Source organism: Pseudorasbora parva, chromosome 16, assembly GCF_024679245.1.
Source record: "Pseudorasbora parva isolate DD20220531a chromosome 16, ASM2467924v1, whole genome shotgun sequence".
In the NCBI taxonomy this organism is placed as follows: Eukaryota; Metazoa; Chordata; class Actinopteri; order Cypriniformes; family Gobionidae; genus Pseudorasbora; species Pseudorasbora parva.
In genome coordinates, this window is record NC_090187.1 from 38,223,534 (window position 1) to 38,246,664 (window position 23,131).

Consider the following 23,131-nt stretch of genomic DNA (forward strand, 5'->3'; position numbering starts at 1 on the left):
AGTTCTCACTGTAATATTGCATGTTGCTCTCTGTCTCAAGTGCCTGTATCTACTTTTGTGTCCTTAAACGCTCGTTTTTGGGGTCATCCGCTTATAAAAACTTAAGGGTTTTTGTTCCTGTTTTTTTTTAGCTTGTTTTCTGTACACCACCTAACCCCTTTTAGACATTGTTAGATTAAGTCAGAAATGACAAGGAGGCCGCTCCCTGCAATAGAAAGTCAATGGAGACGGTTGGTTTGTTTTCCGGTGGGCGTGGCTTTCAGATTATGACGCGTGTTGCTCTGTCTCTATGGTTTCACCACACAGCTAGGGAAATCACTCAGCCAGGCCTCGCCCCTTTTTTAGCGCATGCCTTGGGTGGAAATTATTTAACCTTTTGTGTGATACGGTCCCATTTTTTTTGTGTCTTTGCCCCTGAGGGTATGGTACCACATATGCAATTTAGTATGTTCAGTCACGTCACATAACTGCTAGATTCAAACTTTGCTTTCGGGCTTTGGCTGGTGCTGCGCAAGACACACACATACACAATTACACAATTATTAATTAAAGGGATAGTTCACTTTGAAATTAAATTTTGATATGTTTTAGCTTACCTTATGGGCATCCGAGATGTAGGAGTATTTGTTTCCCCAGTAGTTTCAATTTTGATCATTTTAGGTCAAACCGTTCTTGTCTGTGCCTCACATAATGCAGGTCTATGGTCACCACCTCAAAGAGCATACACAGAGAAGTCTAAATTAAACAATCCCCGATCGTAAGTACACACTGATGGCCTAAGGCACGAAACGAGCGGTAAGAAAACGAAAAAAGAGAGTATTTATATTGTTTTTACCTCTTGTACACCACTACGTCCGACTGATCCGAGGGCGGGCATGCGTGTTTCCTGTTGTGACATTCGCGCGTTCTGGGTTTAGTCTGCGCAAGCGTGGAAAGCGCCGGAAGTGGATCTCTCTGGCGCGTGTTCGTCTCTCATTGTTTTACTCTCACCAGTAAAAGCACATTTTTTTTAATTTCGCCATTTTGAATTTAAAATAGGTCTCATTTACATGATTCATGTAAAGTAACTGTCAATGTGAGGGAGCAAAAAACATTAAAGCCGTTTTCATCATATTAGGCATAATGTGTACATATTTTGAATTCATCTGATAAACTTGGTTTCCTAGCTTTCCCGGTAGCCTTCAGTAAATTCACTAATCTAAGAAAAGGATTAATAACAGATAAATATCAGTTGACACTATATGGTTAATTTATTTTCTTCGCTGATACAGATGAAAATGAAAAGACTATCAGTCAAAGCTCAGCTTTAGGAGTGGAAGAGACAGGGCAAGTTAAAGAGAGAGATAATCATTGTTTTTAAAGTTATTTCTTATCCTTTTTTGACCTTCAAATGTCTAAAAATGCACATATGTAGATCAGAGAAAATGTGGGCTCTGTGATTTTTAAAACCCAGCCTATAGCCCTGCAATTGGGTATTCAAACATGGCATGTTCTTGAATTTGACAAAAAAATAACATTATCATTTAAATACATTTGTGCTTGTTAATCTTTTTTTTTGAGCAATGTGAAACGCTACAGTTTATTCTAACTTGCCCTAGTATCACCTAACCAGCCTGATTCAAACCCACTATCTCTGCAGAATCCTAAGAAGTGGCAAAGAAAATTGAATCTTAAATACCACAGAGAGGCCTGCTGCTTCAAGCTATCGTGATAAATTTTACTCACATCATGTCTCTGCTAATTCTGGCTGATGAATGCCTGAAGTGCTCCGTTCACAGCTCTGGGGAGGAGAAGAGAGGATAGGAGATAGGGGAGACGTCCAGATGCTCACTCTTACACCCATGGCTTCCTCATTACAGCCATCTGCCTGTCCTCCAGGCCACTGCAGTGACTGAGGTCTGGCTGGTGTGAAGCCCCTCTCAGCACTGCAATGAGTGGGTGAGAACAGGCTGCTAGAGATAAGGACATGAGTCCAGAGGAAGCAATGTGATAGCATGAAGTTGCTTAACTCACACTCTATCTCTCTCGTTTTTCACCTTTTTATCTTTGGTCTGCCTACTTACTTTCTTTTTCATTTCTTTTCATGCATGTTTCTGTATATGCCTATCGCTGTGTGCGCGCACATATGTCTTTATGTGGAAGGTGATGAGTGAGAACCAGGCCCATGGGAGATCACGTCACCTCAGAGATAGCCACTATTGCCTAGCAACAGGCCCCTTAGGCCCAGAAAAGGAACTGAGAAGGGAAAGTCGATCCGCTTTTTAAAAATGATAATAATGGATCTTTTCAAATAGGGAGACAAATGGATTAACCCTCATAATGCTAAAACCCATGTTAGCCTGCTTTAATTAGTATTCGGGAATGGTGACAAACTGAGTTTGGAGATTAGCCAAATGACATTTTAAATACCCAAATGAACCAAAAGCATATGGGTCATTTTGTTTTGACTGGAAGTATTAATTTGTTAAAAAATGCATTAAAATGCTATTCACACATAGTGTCTTCATTAAACTTGCTATGTTTTTTTTTTTTTTTTTTTTTGTATGAAGAATTTAAATACACCGATCAGCCATAACATTATTGTGTTGGTCCTCCTTTTGCTGCCAAAACAGCCTTGACCCATTGAAGCATGGACTCCACTTGACCTCTGAAGGCACCAAGATGTTAGCAGCAGTAACATCCACATGGATGGAAGGACCCAAGGTTTCCCAGCAGAACATTGCCCAAAGCATCACAGTACCTCCGCCGGCTTGCCTTCTTCCCATAGTGCATCCTGGTGCCATATGTTCCCCAGGTAAGCGACATGCACCTAGCCATCAAAGGGGTACCTAAAAACCACATTTGAGTAAAAATACAGATTCCTTACAGAGAAAATTACTCCATTTCAAGTTACAAGTGACAAATCCTATACAATTTTTAAGTATTTTACTCGTACTGATAAGATAAAGACTTGGTGAATGCAATTTCAGTTCTTTATAGCAGAAACAAACTGCTGCAGAAAAAGTTAGGTGCCATGCAAAATGTTACTTATAACTGCATTACTCATCACAAACCTATTGCAGTAAAAAGTACATTTACTTATTCATAAATTATTCATAATTTATAAAATAAATTAATAAATTTGCTAATATATTTGGTACTATCAGAACCAGCATTAACTTCTTGAGCAATATGAGCTACAGTAGCTCGTCTGTTTTTTCGGACCACACGGGCTAGCCTTCACTCCGCACGTGCATCAATGAGTCTTGGCCGTCCATGACCCTGTCACCGGTTCCTTATATTATAACATAATATAATTATATATAACACTGTTCCTTATATTATATTAATTATATGAAGATATTAATTGTAAGTATGAATATATTATTTAATTATATTATTTAATATTTTTTTAATTATTAGTAAATAAATCATAAATTATTAATGACGCTATGGAAGAGTATGTAAGTACTTTAAGTCATTTAAACTGAAACTTTTTTTAAAAAAATGATTGAAGAAGTTTTTCAAAACCATATGAAGACTTTTTTTCTCTTTATTGTAGACACTTTTATCTGTTGTTGACACCATTTTATTGTAAAAAAAAGAGAAAATAATTATCAGCATATAATAAAAGCAGTTATATAAGGAGCTTTTTCTATTGCTGTAATGGCAGGGTTCGTACGGGTGCTTGAAATCCTTGAAAGTGCTTGAATTTTGGATAAAGTGCTTAAAAATGCTTGAAATTGTAACTATTTCTTTTACAACAAATACCTATCTGACTAAATAATTTGTTTATTAAATGTAGAAATCAAATGTTGTCCTGCTGGATTTTTCTTTATGACAGTGTGTTAGTGTGTGATCGGTCTGAATTTCGCACAGGATTGCACATAATTCTACAAATTCCCGCAGATTTCGCGCTCATATCTGAAGTGCGCACATACCGTATTAAAGCCGACCTCTGACAAGTAAATAAAATAAAAAATGGCTCCTTTTCCCAGCTTATTAATGGTCAAATACACACAAAAAATGTTACAATGTTCATCTGGGTGTGTATTAACGTAAATACAGTCATAAACAGTTCAGAAGAATGAGTAACAGAAACAGTGTTTTGATTCCACACTTGCATCAGGTCTTAAAGGGGCAGCAGTTATTCAAACTACAAAAAGACAAAAGATCACTTGCTGCTCTTTACTGATTAACGTGTGTAACCCTAACAGAGTAATATGTATTTAATTTTTACAATGAAAATCCAATGTTATTTTAAATTTGATAACTTGTTTATTTTTTTAATTCAGTTTCTCACCTGAATACAGTTAGACCTAGACCTACCTGATTTATTTGTACTATTGTTTTTGCTTATTTGTTCTTATTTTATTACTTTTTTTTCTTCTTTTTACCATTTGAAGTCAAGCTTTCTTGTGCTGTTTGTAAGCTACTGCAACACAATTACCCCACTGTAGAACATGCACTTCTGTAAGCATATTTGGGAGATAATTGTAATGGTAATTGATCAATGTTTATGAAAAAAAAAAGCTTAAGCTTTATCATATAAAGTGATCGCCTCAGAAGAAATATTTGATTGCCTAGACTTTTAATAGACATACACACAAAAAAACAAATTAATTAAAAATAGAAAAGGTCAATGAGCTGAATCTGATTGACTGTCTACCTCAAACACAAATGGTCGCATTTAAAAAAATTTCAATAAATTAATTGAAAGTTAGGTGAACCTGTCGAGTGATTTTGTTCGACAGGTTCACCTGCCCCAAAGGCAGGTTAGATATCAAGCACAGTGTACTTAGACAGTGATACATTTAAAAGAAATAAAACTTGTGATTTGGTTAAATATCTGATCCTTCTGCTTTACGAAACAATTTTGGCTGTTTATAGCATTATTATCTTTTTAATGTGATGATAACACTAAATAATAATTTGGACAATGTATTGGTATGTAATTTACAGCGGTGTTAGGTGCTGGAAAAATCTTTAAAATGGACCTTGAAAGTGCTTGAAAAGTGCTTGAATTTGACCTTTGAAAAGGTGTACGAACCCTGTGTATTTGGTATAAGGACATGTACGTGTCTCTTCCCTTTCTCACAACAGCCATTATTCAAATCATTCCTCATATCTCACTTAACCTTAATGGTCCCTTAGTACTGTTAAAACCTGCTCACACCCAAACTGTTAAACTGTCAAGCTCTAAGAGAAATCCTTTTTTTTCTTCGTGTCCTTGCGAATGGAAAAATAGAAAAACATCCATATTCATGAAGATCAAATGGTGATGCAGTGGCCTCTCGGACTCAAAATATCAATGTAGCCTAAGCAGCAGTATCTGCATGAGTTACAGATAGATTTGCTTCAAAATGTGTTTTCAGTATGTATAAACTGCTGTTTTTGTGTGGTACTAAATGTCATGTTTTGAAGCATTTGTGTGGCGTATAATAGTACAATTATGGTGTGCACTGTTTTTGTGCACTTTTTCGCCATCTGCACAACATATTTTTACGCCAATTTCTTGCCAAACACACGCATTGCAAGCGAGCGAGAGAGATCCTGTGCTCATTTTATCCATGTAATGAGACAAATGATTGTCTTCCCGCTAGACAGTGTGGATGATGTCTGCGGACACGGCAGGTGCAGCTGCGCCTGAAATTGCTTTGTTTAAACTTGACAGGTCAAAATGGAGATTTTAGAAAGGTCGCATCCCGAGGCAAGTGAGCTCCACGGAAGTGCTGCAGAGAGATTGTACATGTGGTGTGTGTGTGTGTGTATGTGAAATCAGAGCTGGTGTGTTTGACCTGAGCCTAGGATTGAAAATAGCACAAAGACTGTGGCACAACAGTCTAATCAACTGAGCTTTTAATAATTTAGTGCGTTATCGTCATACGCCATGGGCTCTGATGTAGAACGCTGAGTTGTTTGTTTATGCATGTCCTTGCCTCCTTGGCTGTTAGAAAGAGGTCTGGAAGAAACACGTTTGCTGAGAACATTTTAAGCTGCGTTTCTGTGGTAAACAACTCTAATGATTTATAACTGAAGTCATGTAATTGATACCAGCAATAATTGTAATTAATTACAGGCTTATTTCATTACAGCAACCAACTCTTTTGCTGAAACTCAGGCTATATTAAAACAACCCAGTCAGCGACTTCATGCTAACTTTGAAATGTCATATTTGCAAACGCAGCCAACATTTTAGCATGTTAAAGCATATGTAGAAAGGTTCAAACTATATTTTCCATTCTATAACATTTAGACGTGCTGGACTATACTGTACGTGGTTGCTGAAAAACAAACATTTGCACTGCACAAGGTCCATGCAAATCTTTGCCTTTGGCAAATCTTTCAAAAAAGATGATTTTATTTGAATTCCCACAGGAATAAAACTCCAGCATTCTGACGGCAGCTTATGAATGTTCACAGTTGAGAGAGGAGACATTTCCTATTAGCCACATTTACAGTTTAAAGCAGAGTGAGCCAAACTATTTTGGCCAGCAAATTCCATGACAAGTACATTTATCAATCATGACATAACTGAAAAAATAAATTAAATGAATGTAGATTTGTATTTTTTTGTTGTTGTTAATGTTCCAGAAATCCCCAGTCATCTTTTTTTCTTTTACATTGTCACTATTACAAAAGCAACATTTTAATACAAAGCTGAGAAAAACGACGATCGAAACATAGATGGAGTCAACACCTCCAAAGCTGGCACGGCTCTTTGTGGGTTCGACAATTAATGGTTGTTTTAGGCAGTTTTGATTCATGTGCTGTTGAGATTTGATGATTATGTTTGCCTACATGTGCGCAAGCAATGCTTCTGTTGCTTATTTGTGCAATTTTTTTCCTGTGTTTTTTATGCTGAGATTCTGTACTCTTTCAGAAGATGCATAATAGGCCATCTACTCTTTTATATTGAAAATTATGTCAATGGTAGGGAACTGTTGTTTCATAAATTATGGAAAATTTTGCTAATGGCGTGGAAGCGCTGTCTCAAATGACAGAAAATTACACAAGTGGTGGGGAAGTGCTGTGTAATAATTTACAGATAATTCCGCCAAGGGCAGGTAAAGCGCTGCATTATAAATGAGAGGACATTCCACCAATGGCGGGGAAGTGCTGCGTCATAAATAACGTAAAATTCTGGCAATGGCGGGAAAGCGCTGTCGTAAATTACAGGTAATTCCGTCAATGGCAGGGATCGATTCTTGTTCATGATTCGGATCACGTCAAATCGCCAAACTGCTGAAATCACGTGACTTTAACGATCCAAATCATGAAGCAATACACTGATTCATCACGGTTCGAAGCTGTTTTGAAATTGGCCCATCACTGTCGTTATTTTGTTTTGTTTTTGCGCACAAACTATTCTCGTCGCTTCATAAAATGATTGTAGAGCCACTGTAGTGAGATGGGCTTTGTAACGACGTCTTCAGTGCCTTTATGGGTCTTGAGAGAGGAACTGACATTGGTGTCAATGAAGGCCTTTCTCAGCCATCGGATTTCAACAAAAATATCTTCATTTGTGTTCCGAAGATGAACGGAGGTCTTACGGGTGTCGAACGACATGAGGGTACATAATTTATGACAGGATTTTCATTTTTGGGTGAACTAACCCTTAAGCGTTCTGGTTAAATGCACCTTTGTGTGGTTTGTATGCCACTTTAGAGACGGCCTCTGTACTACAGTGCAGAAGTTTAGCATGCATGAACAACCAAAACCAGCAAGTCCAAATGACCTTGTAATGTTCAGAAATACTGGAAGTAAAGTTTACGCGTACTACTTTTCAAACCTTTGCAATGGGAAGAGCAAATGAGGGATCATGTGCCTCATTCTTACATCTGTGAATAAGAGCTAGTAGAGGTATGCTGCCTTAGGCTGTTTTTTTTGCTCTGTTATAAAGTTGCTATTGTGACTTTTTTGGACTGAGATGCCTGATAGAGGACGAGCACAATACAACCTCTCTCTCTCTCTCTCTTTCTCGCTCTCTCTTTGGAAATCTTTGTGCATTTTCCAAAAGGTATAGTGTTGCAATAAATTGGTTCACTCAGACAACACAATCAAGTTAGATAGACCACATAATTAGCTTTTTATGCTGTGTTTAATTACTTGTCTTTATTGTGAAAGATAATCTGTGTGACTAATAGAGAATGTGATCCATAAATGGATCTATTTCACTGGCTTCTATGAGGACACTGTCTTTTTCTCTTAATATTACTGTCTCTATGACTGTTAACAGAAACTGAAGTACAAATCTACATTGTTTTGGCAAGATTGGTTTCCCTCTTTTGAGCCTTTCCAGTCACATTGCTCATTAAATAGGTATTAAAAATGTATGTTTTTTTCTTTGAACGTGTATGTGTAACAGAGAAAATACGTTTGTTTTGACGAATTGCAGTTAAACTTAAACAAATCGTTGATTCTTTATGTTTTGACACAAACCATTACCCGCAGGATTACAATTTTTCACAAAATGCAGCTGTCTCTGCCTTAAAATAGTCTTACAAGTCAATGCAGGAATGATAAGACTTGAATTTTGTTTCAAAGCTGCCAACTCTCATATTCCCTGAGTATTGTGAGTGTTTTAAAAAGAGCAATACTACAGGTGTTGGTTTGATTGATGCATTGTGTTTGGGTGGACAGCAGTAATATGAACAGTCTGAGTTGTACTTATGAGATCAGTACAGTAAATCAGTAAGCGGAGCAGAGAACTCCTGCGAGAGAGCGGAGCCGTCCAAGCCACAAAATTACAGTATCTTAGCTTGTGGCCGCGGGAATGTGCTCAACGGTTTTCTAATGAGGACTTTAGACATGTTGTCCCAGACCGCAGACGAGTGCTGCAGCGACCAGCAGAGGGCAATATGTGTACTGAAGCTATGTGACCATAACTGCCTTCTGATCCATAATGTATGCCTAACACATATGAATATTTATGCATCGCTTGAAAATTTACCACATACCAAATACGTTGAGTTATATGCAGTTTAAGAATGCTAATGGGAGTCGAGAAAAAATTACAGTGAGACCATGTGCATAAGCTGTTAGTTTTCTAAAATAAACAACATAGATCTTCATTGAGAGATCTTATTTCCATGAAGTTAGGTTGAACTAATGAGGAATTGGACTGAGGGTTCTGTCCAAACGGCAGAAATATGGATATAGCTTGAAACTCTGAATCTGTAATTAGAGACATTTGCAAAATGTGTGTTTTAATCCTTAGTTTTGCATCAGTATAGGAAAACACATTATATTTTTATGACATTCTGGTGTAGATTTATGTAAATAACCTGGTTTAATTCACATTTGTAGATATAGATCAATATTTTCATATTGAAGTTGAGACTTGCTCCCTTTTAATTAATCCACTATCTTGAAATTCAGTCCATCCGTCCATCTGTCTGTCAATTATTTATCCTTTTTTTTATTATATTGTAAGGGGATTTAAATTAAGTAACAACCATATTAAATTAAACTTAAAAATAACCAATTAAAACCATGGTAGAGGCCAGATATGTGAGGTGAGCTATGCACCCGTCACGCTGAAAGTAATGTAAATTCTAAAATTGATATGCATGTATTTGCATCTACATGTCACTGTTTGTGTATTGTTGTGGGATATGGCAGTGGATGCGCATAATCTAAAGCATTACGAACAATGTGTGTGCGTGTTTCTGCACAAACTTATCTAAGAGCCGGCATATTCACTAATAATGGACAAAATGTAAATATAATAAGCCATGCAGCAGATATCAGATGTCTTGTGGTTGTTGTGGTGGTGTGTGATTGTGCCAGTGCATGTATATGTGTTCATGTGTGTATGTCTGAGTTAAAACAGCTGCTTCTACAGACCTGCTTCCAGCTGCTTCCAAATTGGTCTGCCATTAAGTTATTATCTGTTTATGGCTCTATGACCAGGCCCGCCTCTGGCGGTACTATCCCCCGTACAGTGGAATGGTTAGAGATGGGTTTTCGGGTCTGGTGTGATAATTGTTCATGTCATACTCATAAAGGCTGGATACCATAAAGACTTGGACGAGCCTCGTGTACATTCACTGTGGAGCCTCTGGGCTGCATTGCTTGTGTTTGTGATGATTTTATGTATTGTTTCCTCTACACGTTCATACCAAGACCATATGATTAAAAAAAGGTATCAATAAAGTAATAAAATGTTCATCAGGTAGATTGCAGACACATGCGTTAGTACATGCATAGTAGATCTGGTATTTCGACATGTCTGATTTGGTGCCCAGTTTAGACTGACTGTAAGGCCTAATACCTTTTTATACAACCTGCTGATCTGATGTACTACTTATTTTTATGTTTTATTAAAATAAACGGCCAATACCTGTTGCACGTGTTTTTTTGCCGTGTAAATGCATGCAAAAAGATCTGGGCAACGTTGCTCAAAAGCATTGTGAGCAAAGTTGATCATAGGGACCATAATGGATCTACTTCGGCTTATGATGCGTTTGAGAAACTCAGTCAGCCATTATCTGTGTAAAAAGTGAAAAATAATAATCTTGAATGTGTAAATTGGGGCCATATTCTTGATGGTAGCAATAGGCAGTAGGTTCTACCGCTGGTTAAGTAAATTTTAGAAGCTGAATTGCATTTGTATATGATCAAAGTTAAATGCGGATTAACAACCGCATTAACTTACAGATATCCAAATGTCCCATTTATATTACAGTAGCGTTTCAAATATTGTATTAATGACTGCAAGGGGACTGTATTCTTTTACTATATTGATTATTGATGGGAGGAACATTACTTATAATTGGCACCAAGTAAAACAACATTACAACCACTTTTACTTTTGACACTTTTTCTTGTGATATTTTGTCATTCCACATTATCAGAGCCAAAGGTGAAGCAGTGAAAGTGCCTACTGCAATAACTGGATGGTTTGACTTGGGAATCGTGTGTAAGTGGCGGTCTGTGTGCTGGCGGCAAGCTACATCATCACAACCACAATGAAGTGCAAACATCTAGTGGTAATTCATCTCAGACTTTACAATGAAAGACAAGACAGGATATGAACACTGTTCAAAACCTACAAATTTATGACCATTCCATTCACTGGCAGATACAGGCTGAGTTTTGGAGACACTCCTTCCTTTTTTAGTAATGGCTTGCAATGTGTTTGTTTGAGTCAGCCATATACTGTGGAATTCATGTCATTGAACCACTTTAAACCAGCGTTATCTGCTTTTTATAACATGTCTCTACTGCAATCTAGCCTGTCAAGTTCAGTACAGATCTAAAATGATTCCAAAATCAACTTTTCACCCCTCCACAAAGAGCTGAATTGAAGAATCTGTAGGTAAACAAATAGCTTGATGTTACTTGACCTTGATTTCATGCCTTTCCAATTCCTCCAGATATGAGCGTTTTAGTCGCGCAGCTTTGGCAGTTCGCAACGGAGAGCAATCTGCCCGCTGTCACTGCGGTGTAAGGTGAACATTCATAAGGCAAGTTATTTTCAGAAACAGCCTTCCAACCCCTGCAGTACTGTGACAGACAGGCCATTTTAGATACAGATAGACATGAGTACATTTTCTGGACACCCTCTAGTGAACTGTCTTATCATGGCATGCAGCTGGCAGATTAGTTCACTAATGCAATCCTAATTAAATGATTTATGAAATGTCTACCTTGTGTATGACATGTCTTGGGAGTCCCAGGGTAAACTGTAATCGGCTGCCACCATGTAGAGCATTAATACAATTCTTTGAGAATGAGAGAATGAAGATTTCTGCTCAAACAGTGTGTGGAAATTGAGTGCATAAAGACTATATTTCTGCATAGTGCCTTTCTGTATTCTGTCGCATATACCTGTTCATGCCTTACTACTATGATGCATGCTTCAAGGTCAAAGGTTCATGGTTCTGCTTTCATTTCAATTAACTTCCATAAAGAATTGTGAAAACACATCATCTATCAATTAGCAGAAGTCTGTATCTCACCAAGCCGGCAATTTGCTCAGTGAAAAATGCTCATTTTGGCCTCTGTGCCGAGCTGTCATGGCAGTCCATGGGGAAGCTCTGCAGCTCTGAGACAGATTGGGGGTAATCAGTCCCGTACCACCACGGATAACCCTATCCCTTACTTCATCCTACTAGAAGAAACCAGGGAGGCGGCATTTTCAAAGCTGCTGGCATTTCTTATCTGCCATCTGTTTACAGAGAGGTAATAGAAAATACAGATTTCAATCACAAGGGCAATGTGCAAGATTGGTTTACGCTCAACTGGTTGCCTACAGACAGCAATATAGATATGTGGTTTTTTGGCATATTCAAAACTGCTCCTATCAGATGAGGACTGTTGAGGATTAAATTAAGATTTTCAAGTGTGAAATATCTTTAATGCAAGTATGAACAGAATATGATCTGGGTGTGAGTGAAAACTACAGTATGAATGTTGAAATTGGTAGTTTATCATTTAGCAAGAAGCATTCCTTTAAAAAAATACATTGAAATTACAGTTTTGATACTTTTGGAATAAAATGCCATCTCCTTTGACTTGCTTTAGCTAATTTCATAGCTAGCATAGCTTTAATGTATCCAAAATATAATTATTAAATAATTGACCATTTTGCATAAAATGACAATAAAAGCTAGCCTGACAAGCCAGACCCACATCAAGATGTTTGGTCTGGAAACTCACCATAGACGGGGCTCAGTCCGAGGGGCGGGATAAACGGTTGTCTTTCAAACTCCCTCTGCACGCGATAGGATAGCGCTACAACCAACCAGAGCAACGACAGTGAAGGGGAGCTTGCTGACTGATTAAACATTCGCCGTATCCGGTCGGCTAAACTCTGAACACATCTTCCCTTTTTAAGAATGACTTCAGTGCCGCTCTTTGTTCTTTTCTCAGAGAAAAGCTTAACTCCAAGTTTTCCGGAGGCGCGGGCAGAGCTGATTCGAAAGACCGCCGCCGTTCGCCAGTTTCTGTGTTTACTAGAAGACTGTGTTACTAGAAGCACGCAAACGCAACTCTGCTGTCGTCATTATGGCCCCGCCCGCCGACTCTATAGCCTACCTACACGATGTGATTGGGCCGTCCAGATTCTGAGGAATACAGCTCAGATAGGAATTGAGAGTTGCTAGACCACACTTGCGGGCAAATTAAATTTGCTGCAGCTAGGGTGCGTCTAGATTTCTAGGCTAAATAAAAGCTTGAATGGAAATGATACCAAAAAAAAAAAAAAAAAATCCCAGCCCACACATTTCATCTAAGGCCCTGTTTAAACTTAGTATAGACCTCTTCAATGTTTGTAAACATCATAGGTGCGCGCGCAGCATGGGGTCAGAAAAACAACGCGATCTACTGTAGCCATAGTGAAAGCGCTAATGTAAAGACACGTCTGCAGCATGCCACAGGTCAAACTGCCAGATATCGAACTTCACCTAACTATTGAAGAAATGCGGCTAACTACTTTTAGTCAGCTTAAGTCAACTAATGGACCAGCTTATAGGTTCACTACAAAGGGCAAGTATTTATAAGGCACATATAAAACACAGACAATGACTATAAACGTACCAATTTATATTGTTTGTGCAAGATTAAATGAACACACAAAAGCATCGTTAGCCAAAAGCATTATTCGTTTCATTGTTATCGACATAGTTCGAGTCTGTGTTTCCCGGAATCATCGTTCGAAAGAACATCCATAAACATCATCGCAAACTTGTGTGGTTGCAACGATAGCAACAGCACAGATTGACCTGTGCAGCAGATTTTCTTGTTTGCATGACGTGGACCTAATAAATCCTTATCTTGAGCAAAATAAAGCAAGCTGACATTTAGTACGATCATATATTTTATTTTGAATACATACAAATGTCATTTTTGTCTTTTAATTTGTCAATGAACCTTTTTTGAAGAGCACGTGCGTACATTAAGAATTACGAGCTTATGAACGAATCTGGAAAATAACTGAGGAAAAAAAGAGAATTAGTCCTCAGATGCCATGTCTATAATTTAGAGCAAAAAAAATCTAGCATGAATTCGATCTCAAGTTAAATAATTAAAACCAGTTATTACTCCACCACCTGCGTCATTAACACACCCCAGCCCGTTATAGCTTGCAGCCACATATGTCGTCGATGTTCTTTAACGGATGAGATCCTGTGGAAATCCTGAAAAACTTGACTCAACCACTGGTGCAAATTTTTTTTTTTTTTTCTTCTTCCACATTTCACGATGCAAGTAGGCATTTTTTTCTTGACGAGAAATTATCTGGTTAACGTACAATTCAATGGGATGGAACAAACTTTCTGACCCCGACATGCGCACTGCGAACTGTGAATTTTCCTGTGACGTCACCCGTGAACGGGTCTATTAAGATGTATTTTAGTCGATTGGATCAGAAGTAGACGAGGGAGACATACCCATTTACACCTGATATTTTAGTTTGTCACTTTTGTCCACATTCAACCACTTCTGTACTGTTTTTTTTGAGGGTGTAACTATATGGATTTTTCAGATCATTCTCTAGATCTAATGGACGGAATAAGCTCACGCTATTTACATATGACCGTGCCTGGAGACAATAGAAAAACTGTAGCATTCTTCTCTGCTCTGACAGCCGCAAGACCACGGCAAATGCTGTGTGTGTGTGTTAGAAATTAGCAAAGGTGAGAGAACATTATGCTTGGTGTGTTTTTTATCTTTAAACAAAATCTGGGTCTTCAGGTGACAAAGTTTTAATCCCATCTGGCTTGCGCACTTCCCATAATGTTTACGCTTTAGGTCAGTATAGGCGAGAGTCTTGTGGCTGTTTCGACCACATGAGCGGTAACACTATGAAAGCAATCCGGTCGAATGGGATTTCAACTACCTCTGGATGTGCTCAAAGTGAACAAGCTCAAAAGGTTTTAGACCTTGTTTACACCTGTATTTAGCATCGTCCACTTGTGATCAGATTGACCAAAATGCATCTTAAAACCAGTTGTAAACAGGGCTTGGTGCTCTGACTTTTGATTTATCTTAATTAGGGGCAAAATTGCTTGTTATGGTGGAAATAACACTGCTGGACAATATACAATATATAACAAGAATAAAGTTTAAATCTGTTTATTTCACTGGCACTGGAAAGTTGAAGTAATTTTCACAAAAGTTGCAAATAATTTTTTTTGTGCAGTTTCTTCTACAAAAAAAAACACATGCGGATAGAATGTAATATTTTGTCCTTTCGTCCAACAGAAGTAATTAGCTAAAGCTTGCTCGGTGGAGCCTGTAGAGTTTTTGAAATTTGTTTTACTAGAACATTCCATGCATGCAATGACACGTTTGAATGGTAAGAGTAGCACACGTGACTGAATCCCTGTTCAGATGGGACAAATGGGACAGGGTGGAGTAATTTGCTTACAAATTTACCTTTTTTTTAAACAATGGTTTGGAAAACGAGCGTCAGTCCTTTACTTCCTGCCAAGTAGCCTGCCGCAACAAATCACCAGCCCTCCAGTGGTGGAACTGTCTTTGTGAAAAAGCTATTTTACTGCAGAGAGTAATTGCCTCTCAAATGAAAATGCACCTGTAATGCATGCTGCTAAATGTATTGCCTTTCTGTTGGCAGCATTTTTACAGCAACTCTGTCAGAGCTGAAATTGCTCGGCATCATCAACTTTCATAGTGCTGTGGAAGTGCGCTGGCTGAAAGCAGTAACTCAAGGGAAGTCTACCTGCCTGCTGTGTTAACAGTCAGCCAGCCGCACATTTATCTCTACTGCGCGGCAGACAAAGAGGAGTTGGAATCTCTTGGTTGTACCGTGGTGGTCTGAGCTGTTTAGGACTCAGAGACTGCATGTTACATTCAAGAGAGGCCCTGACGTGGCAGTTCTGTGTAAAATGTCTGAAGCTCAAACGTGCTGCATAACACAAGAATTAACCTCATTAGTTCTTGCAGAAGCTCAAATGTGCTGCAAACCACGAGAATTAACCTCATTGGTTCTCGCGGAAGCTCACGCGTGCTGCGTAACACTAGAATGAACCTCATTGGTTCTCGCGGAAGCTCAAACGTGCTGCGTAACACGAGAATTAACCTCATTGGTTCTCGCGGAAGCTCAAATGTGCTGCGTAACACTAGAATGAACCTCATTGGTTCTCGCGGAAGCTCAAACGTGCTGCGTAACACTAGAATGAACCTCATTGGTTCTCGCGGAAGCTCAAACGTGCTGCGTAACACGAGAATTAACCTCATTGGTTCTCGCGGAAACTCAAACGTGCTGCGTAACACTAGAATGAACCTCATTGGTTCTCGCGGAAGCTCAAACGTGCTGCGTAACACGAGAATTAACCTCATTGGTTCTCGCGGAAGCTCAAACGTGCTGCGTAACACGAGAATTAACCTCATTGGTTCTCGCGGAAGCTCAAACGTGCTGCGTAACACGAGAATTAACCTCATTGGTTCTCGCGGAAGCTCAAACGTGCTGCGTAACACGAGAATTAACCTGATTGGTTCTCGCGGAAGCTCAAACGTGCTGCGTAACACTAGAATGAACCTCATTGGTTCTCGCGGAAGCTCAAACGTGCTGCGTAACACTAGAATGAACCTCATTGGTTCTCGCGGAAGCTCAAACGTGCTGCGTAACACGAGAATGAACCTCATTGGTTCTCGCGGAAGCTCAAACGTGCTGCGTAACACGAGAATGAACCTCGTTGGTTCTCGCGGAAGCTCAAACGTGCTGCGTAACACGAGAATGAACCTCGTTGGTTCTTGTAGAAGCTCAAACGTGCTGCGTAACACGAGAATTAACCTCATTGGTTCTTGTAGAAGCTCAAACGTGGTGCGTAACACGAGAATTAACCTCATTGGTTCTTGTAGAAGCTCAAACGTGGTGCGTAACACAAGAATGAACCTCATTGGTTCTCGCATGTCAAGCGATCAAGCTGATGCTTTACCACAACTTGTGAGTTGATGAATGTTTACATGTCAATAAAAGCCAAAATGCAATCTGTTCATCACATAAAGAGATTGTGTGTCTTCAGAAATTTTTGGACTAAACAGCTCAATTCATATGGGTTTAGTTTTGATCTCTTTATGAACTTTTTGAAGTGCCAAAGTGTCAGATGTGTAGCTGTCACTGGAGGGATAAGTGAGAATTCAGGCCATGCTCAACATTACACCCTCAAACTAATCTAAAGACTCGCGAACAATGATATCTCTACAGCGCCAACAGATAGATAGAGTACAATGTACTGTATTTTTTCAAAGCCCAAAAGCTTTTTTCTGTGCTTATCTGCACCATGTTTTTATTTAAAGGTTACATTGCCACCTTTTCAGCGATATCTACTCCAAACATTTCCTCTGTGAAACATTACTCCTCACACTCATTGTTTTCATGGGCCTCGTGAGAGGAGATCAATGAGGTTTGGGTTTGTATTTAATACTGCTTCTGTAGAAACGGTTAGATGGCCTTTGATAGGTAATAGATCAGACCATATTGAATGACCTAAGACGCAGATTATCTCAGAGGCAGTCGGAGATCGATTTTTGTGTGTATGTGTGTGTGGGACAGGTAACGGCTCTGCAGACACTAAAAATTATATTATTGTATTGTATTTGCATATTATAATACTTTCTATTTATGTAAACTTGTTATTTGACAGACTTTCAGATGTTTTAAGATCAACCATAACATGTTCAAACATGCGGATTTATGAGTGTATTAATGGTGCAAGTTACTTCAAAACAGACTGGGCCCCATATTATACATAACTTACTTTTAGATCCATCTGAATTTACAAGCAGGGATGAATAAATATTGCAAATGAATGGAAGTATTTGTTGCTCAGCGGGAACATGCGAAACAGCTAAAGTAGAAATGAGAAACACTGTGCACCAGAACCATGTCTTGACATGTCACTGGATAGCAACACCACAATGAAGAAACCCTTTATTAAGATAGTTTGATCAAGTTGTTTCCCCCTTCTACCCAATGGAGAGTGTTTTATTATTGCTTTTACTTTGTGTGTGGTCTCAAAGATTTTTTTAATTAACATGAAATTTGGAATGCATTACATGCACAAGGACTAATATACAAGGTTTACTGAGAATAAAAGGTAGCATCAATGGATTTTTTTTTTTAAACATTTGAATCATGTTTTCTTTCTTTTCATGCCATAACCATCCTTCACCACCTCACAGAGTCTCCGAAAGAATACTAATCACAAAGACTCAACATCAGGGCTATAAAACAACACAGATATGTCACTTCTTCCATGTTGATATGGTGGGACTTGAGAGGTATATAATTCATGACAGATATTAAGCTCAAATTCCCATATATCATTTTATGCAAACCCTCTGTCTGTCAACATGACTTTTTCTGTAGCTTTTTTTTTAATAATAAGAGGTTTCTTGGATCTGATTCAAAAAATATCTTACTATTTTATACCACTATTTAATTTTGTGCAGGTTCAGTCACTGGAATGAGAACTACAGTCATATAAGGCAGATTGTCATATTAAATCTGCTCAGCTGGTGGTGGAGCTCTGGATGACGCCCCAGAACCGCATGCCACAGGGATTTCAACCCTTCCAAGAATGCACACATGCTGTCTTGGGGTGCAGTTGCAGTGACAAACCCTCCAATGGAGCAGTCGTCTCTGTGTGCCAAATAGCAGGGGATTTATACCTCTGTAACTCATCACCAGCCCAGAGCTCAGACACACAGACTTAGGGATTCAGAGTTCACCAGGCAGGGATGAGACAGCGGTCTGCATTCATTTACAAGATTTGCACATGCACAGTTGTAAAGACTCTCAGATGAGCAAGAACAATGGCTGACAGTAAGCCCTGGAGCTACTCTGAGAGGAACTGTAATTAGATCATAAGTATTCCATGCCTTTTTGGTATATTTGGAATGGCGCTATCAAAAGGCATGTGGTTTTGTGAGACCCATGTCATAGTAGTCTAATAAGGGATTGATTATTATTCCTTATATACTGTATATACATTTTTTTTGTTCACACCTTACAAATTATAATTATTTTACATATTTTAATTATTTTGAATCCATTATTTGAATCTATTGTGATAATGAGCAAATACAGGGGCTCCAAGAATATGTGGACAATTTATGCTCTATGTACAACAATTATTCGTTACACTTTCACTGTAGCCATTCTACTAACTATAAGTAACTTTGCAGCTACATGTCAACTAATTTATTATAATATTAGTAGACGGTTAGGTTCGGTTTAGTAGGATAAAATGACATGTAGTTGCAAAGTTACTATTTATAAAGTGTTAGCATATATTCAGACAGTCTACTAATACTCTGACTGGTAGTTGACATTTGACATTTAGTTGCAAACGGGGATGTCCCATCAAAAAAATAAAAAAATAGCTACACGCTTCAATTATACAGGAACATACACCGAGTTCCTCAGGGGCTCAAATGTAAAATAGTGACATCTACACTAAACAGTAATTCCAATATAACAATTACTATAGGAATTGTATTGTTTGACACTATAGAACAGACCACATTGGTTCTTGAGGGTCACGTTAACGTTTACTCTTCTTTTAACTATTGTGCATACCTCAGGTCTTTATTGACCCGAGACATCATGTACTACACTCTTCCTCATTCATTTTTTAAGTTAGAAATCAACCTTCTTAGTATTCATCAATCCATTCATTATAAACAATATAACAAATTATTTTGGTAACCTGATGTAATAGTGTTTTTTTTCTTCTGTGCTACAATAATTGAATCTCTGATGACTCAATGATTGCAATTCCTCAAGGTGGCAATGCCTGATACACAATGATGACATATTTCATTAATAATTTCCACAGGCATAAATCTAATATTATTGTCACTGTCACTTGATGGTGAATCTGATGAAGTTGTCAGCGATTCAATTTTTTCGATTTGATTTCGAAGTAATTGAAACTTTGTGAACATAAGCCAGATGCTGAATGTACTGGGTCTGACAATGACAGTGATGATGGTAAAAATGGCTCTGAACCCTTCCAAGCTCCAAAATATAACAATGTATGCTTTATTTGATTCTCTAGTAAAATATCTGGAGAGTTTTATACTATTGCGCTAGTTAGAGATCCATCCATGTTAGATTGTAGATCCAGGTCGCTAAAGAGCCATATTTGTAATAATGATTGGCGAAACATTCATTTATTTTTAAGGGTTAATGGCAGTTAGTAAGCCCAGTTGAAGGTGCATTATTTCACCTCACAACAACTGCCTGACATCTGATGTATAAAAAGGATCAGGCTTAGGATAGATCAGTTAAAAAGTTCTTAATCGCCCCTGATGCCAATCTTTAAGATCGGCTCAGGACATCCTCAGGGCAAGGTCTAAATTGGACTGTCAAAATAAAGTACTTAAATGTAGAATTACACAGTAACAAGGATAACATATCTGACAAGATACTCTCCAAGTAATCTTCACACAAAAAAAAAGGTCTAGCATACTTTTTGTGACAGGGTTTGATATTTTTATATTTTTACTCTATGCAATGCTATTCATATATATTTTTAAACATGTCTTAGTGTCCAAATACCTTTGGGGCCATTATATAACTGACATTAGCCTAAAATAATGGTCAAATTTGCTCAAATGAAGGACTGCATTTTCAATCCTGTCTCTTTCCAAGCAGAGTGTGTTGTGCATTCTCAACACAAGACACTCTGGGAAAAATGTGTTAGCGTTTAATTACATCATTCTTATCAACATGATTTATGCCCTTTTAATTATCTCCTGGTTTGGCCTCCCCTAGCATGAGAGAGAAAGCAGTATTTATTTTTGGAATATGTTGTGCTTTCATGCAGCTTTTCATTCTCTTTTACACGCTAGAACAGGGAGATGACTGTTTGTAAGTTTATTGCATATGGCCTGGGTGAAATACTTCCCTTCTAACTAGACAATTTTGAAAAGCACTGTGAAAAATAGACATATTTCTTTGATTATAAGCCTCAGTACAATTCCCATGACTATGGCTCCATAAGTGAAGCTATATAAGTTAAAGATGAGGCAGAAAATGATGCCTAATAAACCTCAATCTCACTCAATATTCTCTCTTTCAAATCCTTTATTCTTGGAGTACAACAGCAATTTGAAGTGGTGTAAAGCAATATACAGTCTTGACCAACCAATCTCAAAGAACACGAGTGCATATAGTTACTATGCCGAACACACATCAAGCGACTGATAATGTCTTTGTCACCCATGTTCCAGCTTTGAGCTTTAGTGAAAACTCCCGCTGCCTGCAACTTGGAGCGAATGCATATTTTATCAAGGCTTCACACCATGTGTGTTGTGTTTGTGACTCCTTGCAGGCTAGACAGTCCTCTGAGCTTTTATTTCTCTGCTGCGCATTATTTAGAATTCTGACAGAGTTTGTTTTCAAGTTTGTCCAAGGATGGCTCTCCATTCCCTTACGGTGTCTCTGCTAATACGGAGCAGCTTGCCAGAGTGTGGCTTGCTGGAGCTGTGCGTGCATTCACCATGTTTTGCTTTTTGAAATATAGCTTTAATAAAAAACTGTGATGGGAGGATTCTGAGGTCGACCTCTGTGTGTGGCCACCTCTGATCTCTGCTGAGGCTCATTGGGTTCGGATTCGTAATCTGCTGAGGTGTGGGTGATGGCTACGGAGCACGCACATGCCAGACTAAACTTCTGCTTTCTTGGCCTATGCATGAGAGCTCAATATTGAAGCCATCAAATCAGCCTATAGAAACAACTCTGGAAGGATTGAGCTTTAGGGCTCTGTATTAATGATGTGTTGATATGCCTGTACGGTATTGGGGACAATTGCGCTACAATATTGTGTTACTCCCTAAAAAAGTAGCCAATTGCATTACTTATTTACTTTTTATGGAAAGTAGTACATTGTTACGTTTTTGGTACTTTTTCCAGTAACCTCTCTCCTTACTTTAATTTTTTTTATTTTTTTGCAAATGTAATGCCCCTTTCACACCAAAAGTAAAATGAATAAGCCTCAGGCTGAAGAAAATGCTAATTTACACATGTACAGTAGAGGACGCAGCTCAAACAAACCTTCAGGATTACAGAAGAATTAGACACAGGAGAAAGTTCAACACTCGTACTTCAGCAATAATAATAAAATAATGTACAAATGGTTGAATATTATATATGATATTGTTGAAAGTATGTTTAAATTGGATCATTAACTGTCAGCAGCAAAGACGTTAATTAATAAAGTGAGATTAAAATACATTAAGTATGTTTGTTATTTAGCATTTTTAATTATTGTAGGTTTGCGAATATTTTGCGTTTGCTTTTCACTGTTTTTATTAACTTGCGTTACTTATTTACAAATGTAACTAAGATATTTTATTGTAAATTTATGTAATGTTACTTTACTAGTTACTTGAAAAAGTAATCTGATTACATAACTTGCATTACCTTTAGCACTGTGCGTGTATGTGTTGTTCATGAGGTTTAGTCTGTTCCTCCAGTCTAGAAATGCTCCAATGCACTACAGAGACACTATCAACATTATATTGCAGAATATGAAAGGTAGTTGTGATGTTGGCTGCTAACTGGTTAATACATTGTCACTATCCTAAAAACACAATATAATGCTTATATGTATGTTACATGTATTAATGGAAGTTAGTCTCTTGATTATTAGGAATGCACAATATATCGGTACACAAAGTAAGCCTTTTTTAAGATTGATTAAGGATTGTTCGATTATTTGATGGAATTTTACTATTAATTAAATTTTGTAAATAAAAAAGGCTTAATTTTTTTAAAAGTGTAACATACTGGTTATTGTAAGATACAGTTGCAGTTTAAAGATTAAAGTTAAAAAAGGCAGTCTATTATTAATACAGTCAGTATAGTCACAGCCTTTTTTTATACTATTGCTTTAAAAGATTTGAAAATTGAATTCTGAGTCTGACGGGATGTCTTTTTAATTTTTAGATGTAATGAACTGTTTGATGGCTTAGAGATGTAAAACATTTCAGTGTCATTAAAAATACTTGCAGTATTTTTAAAAACAAGATTTTTTTCCTAATTATTTTAGGGGAAAAGTAAAGTGCTTAAAGCTTTTTTTTTTAAAAAAGGGATTCATGTTGAGGGGAAACAGCTGGAAATGGAGGGCTTGTTAAAAACCAGTTTGGGTTATATTAGCCCGTGCCCTTCCCC

The 23,131-nt window shown here is 37.9% G+C and overlaps 1 protein-coding gene across 1 annotated transcript in view; it reads left to right on the top strand.

The window, feature by feature from the left end:
* rgma (repulsive guidance molecule BMP co-receptor a) overlaps window positions 1-23,131 on the top strand; it is a 198,556-nt gene that overhangs the window by 23,202 nt on the left and 152,223 nt on the right. The window contains exon 2 of the mRNA XM_067418928.1: window positions 2,613-2,794. The gene's annotated coding sequence lies outside the window, so the exon portion shown is untranslated. The remainder of the gene's footprint in view (window positions 1-2,612; window positions 2,795-23,131) is intronic.